This window comes from Bombina bombina, chromosome 2, assembly GCF_027579735.1.
Source record: "Bombina bombina isolate aBomBom1 chromosome 2, aBomBom1.pri, whole genome shotgun sequence".
In the NCBI taxonomy this organism is placed as follows: Eukaryota; Metazoa; Chordata; class Amphibia; order Anura; family Bombinatoridae; genus Bombina; species Bombina bombina.
The window spans coordinates 145,427,697-145,431,460 of record NC_069500.1 but is presented as its reverse complement, the minus strand read 5'-3'; the positions used below and the strand labels follow the sequence as shown (position 1 = coordinate 145,431,460).

At 37.2% G+C, this 3,764-nt stretch overlaps 1 non-coding gene across 1 annotated transcript; it reads left to right on the top strand.

Annotated features, from left to right (window-relative positions):
• The first annotated feature begins 3,168 nt into the window (after positions 1-3,168).
• Positions 3,169-3,331, top strand: LOC128650533 (U1 spliceosomal RNA). Its single transcript, XR_008400828.1, has one exon. It is a non-coding gene; the product is annotated as a U1 spliceosomal RNA (small nuclear RNA).
• The last annotated feature ends 433 nt before the right edge of the window (positions 3,332-3,764 follow it).

The following is a 3,764-nucleotide window of genomic DNA, read 5'->3' as shown; positions in this document are numbered from 1 at the left end:
GGAAAAATCTTAATAGTTAAATGTGAAGTAATGGGAGTTTTAATGTATTTGGCAAGAATATTCCCAATTGTTAGAGCAGCCTAATTAAAATCAAAAGAGAGATTTTCTGTTTCATTTGGGGCGCAAGGATAGAATATGTCAAAAGGTCTACAATGGTCCTACCGTGTAATAGAGGGGGGGGGGGGGGGAAGCCCCAGATATAGAAATGAAATTTGCAGCCATTTTTGTGGACTTCCCCATAAAAGTGTACATGAAACCAAGGGAAGAGAGAAACAAAGCATCCTTTTTTGTTGCTTTCTGGGTTGGGTTTTTCATATGTAGAAGATGACAGAAAAAGATATATAATACTCTGCCCCACGCAGAAACACCGCCATGGTGGTACTCTAAGTTTGAAGCATTTGTCAAAAAATACAGAATAAATACTATTCCTTTAGAAAATATCAATAGGAAACAAATAGAGCACAGCATACAGAGTAATGATATGATTAAAATAACAGGTCTCTCAGAAACAGAAATCAAAGAATCCTGGAGGATGATTCAGCACCCGAAACTAACAAATAAACATAAAGATTTTATTTGGAAAGCAGCGCATGATGTGCTACCACTGAGAGCAAAACTTATACAAAGATACATAGGAAACAGCTCTAAATGTGTTCGGGAACAGTGTCAGAGAGCAGAAACCTCCTTACATACACTGTGGGAATGTCCTTACGCACAGAGAGTATGGAAAAAAAGCCTCCCGTGGCTAAAGACATTTGGTCTGGACACTATTAATGTTAAAAATGTAATACATGGGATTAAGACACAAGAATTAGATGCTGCTAAATGGACAATATGCTGGCAGGCAATCACATGTGTTAAGGATGCACTGTTACAGGCCAGGAATAGGCTTCATATGGACAATATATATCTACTCAGTAGAGAGGCCCTAAGTAAGGCAAAAGGTATCTACAAAGTACTCTACAACCATCATAATAGATAAATAGCAAAGTTTCGTGTTTTCTCTCTTCATGCCTGTTTAAATTTATACAACTTCTGGAATTTGTAAAATGATATAGTGTGAGATGGTTTTTTGTTTGATGGTTTTTTTTTTTTTTTTTTTTTTTGCTTTTATACGTTTCATAAATAAATGTATTTTATTAATAAAAAAAAAAATAAAAAAGGTGGTTCTCCGGTTGTGCTGACCCCTGCGATTTCCCCAAATGCAGGAAACTCAACTGCATAATTTGTGGTAGTGGGGGACTGCGTTCGCGCTTTCCCCTGATTTTTCATTGTAAAAGATAGTTTACTTAGCTGTTTCCTATATTAATCCCTTAACATCCATGATATACTATTCTATTTTGCATGGACATACACAGGACAACATTGAAATTTTGTCATCAACCAAACATAATCACACTGTGTATTAGCACACAAGGAAGAGTTTATCCGGTGTTAGAGTAGCGGAGCTTTACATTTAAACTTAAAGGGACAGTCTACAATAGAGTTTTTATTGTTTTAAAAGATAGATAATCCCTTTATTACCAATTCCCCAGTTTTGCATAACCAGCACCGTTCTATTACTATACTTCTGTGATTAACTTGTATCTAAGCATCTTCTGACAGCCCCCTGATCACATGGCTTTTTATTTATTATCTATTGACTTGCAATTAGTGCTGTGTTGTGCTAAATCTTAAATAGCTCCTCGGGCGTGAACACATTCTTATCTATATAGCCCACATGAACTAGCAGTCTCCTGTTAAAAGCAAATACAAAAGCATGTGATTAAGAGGCTGTCAATAGAGCCCTTGAAACAGGCAGAAATTCAGAGGTTTAAAGGTTATAAAGTATATTAATCTAGATATATGAAATGTTTACCACTGTGCTTTATATAACTTAATTAACTATTCCCTTATCTGGCCCAATCTTATCTGTGTGGGATTGATATAGAAGTCCTAAAAGGATACATTTGTTGATAGTTGCCATAGGATTTGACACTGTTAAAGCTGTTTTTGTCCGGTGTTGATTGTAGACAAAATGATCCCCAAATCAATAATAATATTGAAGGTAGACCGAATATATAGACAACTATAGGAGTATTGCCTAATTGTAATAATCATATGAGACATTGTATTAACGATTCTTTGTGTATTTCTCTTTTTTTAATAATAAAGGGAAAAAAATAAAGTATATTAATCTAACAGTGTTGGTTGTGCACAGCTGGGGAATGGGTAGCAAAGGCATTATCTATCTTTTTAAACAATAACAATTTTAGCATAGACTGTCCCTTTAACTATAAATAAATAAAGGAGACAAACTGCACATTTCTCTGTCATACCGTTCTAAACACCTTTCCAAATGACTTCTGTTATCAAATTTGCTTCATTCTGGTGAGCCAATGACAAGAGTAATATATGTGCAGCCACCAGTCAGCAGCTAGCTCCCACCAGTGCATTGCTGCTCCTGAGCCTACCTAGGTATGCTTTTCAACAAAGTATATGAAGAGAACAAAGTAAATTAGATATCAAGTAAATTGGAAAGTTGTGTACAATTGCATGTTCTATCTGAATAGTTAGACATTGTTTTAGACTTTATTGTCCCTTTGATTGACAAAAAGTTCTGTGTTTGGAAATTAGGAAAACAAAAATAAAATAAATCCCCTCTGAGGATCAAAGTATTAGACGTAGGACAATCTCTCAAGGTGTCTAAACTATTGGACTGAGAATCGTTCTTACACCTGGTTCAGTTGCTTGTGACATAGAAACAGTGTTACTTACAGAGGGCTTGATAACAAATGCTAAGTTACCTAAATGCCATCTGTACCCCCAGAGTGCTGAAGCTGATGTTGTGCAGCTGTAATGGCAGTGATACTCTGTGAGATGTCTGTTCGGCTCAGTTCTTTTACACCAATGAGACGGGTGATGATGCTTGTGAAGTAACAGCAGGCTGCCTTTGTGACATCATCACATGCAAATATGTTTGCTGCAGTGTATTCTGGGAGTACTGGTTCCTGTTTTTTTTTGTTTTTTCATAGTGAAAGATTCAAAGGGTTTGCTTGATCCAATTTAGAGGAGGAAGCATTGGAATGTACTTATCCCTCTGGTCAACTATATGCGGAAGAAAAGGAGCTCCCTTATGTTTAGCAAGTAGCGCTGGAGCAGTGGTCTGCTCGATTGACTCTACAACACATACTTACCTGGCAGGGGAGATACCATGATCATGAAGGTGGTTCTCCCAGGGCGAGGCTCATCCATTGCACTCCGGTTGGGTTGACCCCTGCGATTTCCCCAAATGTGGGAACTTGACTGCATAATTTGTGGTAGTGGGGGACTGCGTTCGCGCTCTCCCCTGATTATTCTTTGTAAATGATAGATTTCTTAGCATGCTACTGTGTACAACACCATTTCATTCTTTGCAACTCTCAGTGACTGTGCATATTGTTTTGCCAGCTTTTTTCACAACTGATTTTTGAAGGCACAGCCAATAGGTCACTAGCAGCGCAGCCTATTGTCTGATTAAAGGGACAGTATACACCAATTTTCATTTAACTGCATATAATAGACACTACTATAAAGAAGAATATGCACAGATACTGATCTAAAAATACAGCATAAAACCTTTTAAAAACTTACTTAGAAGCTCCCAGTTTAGCACTGTTGAAAAGATTAGCTAGAACACTGACTGAAAGAGGTTGTATACCAAAAAGAGAAGACACTTCACCGTCCTCTGAATATAAAACGACTCTTTACACAAACGGGAGCAAGCTGGAGTAGGTATACATCAG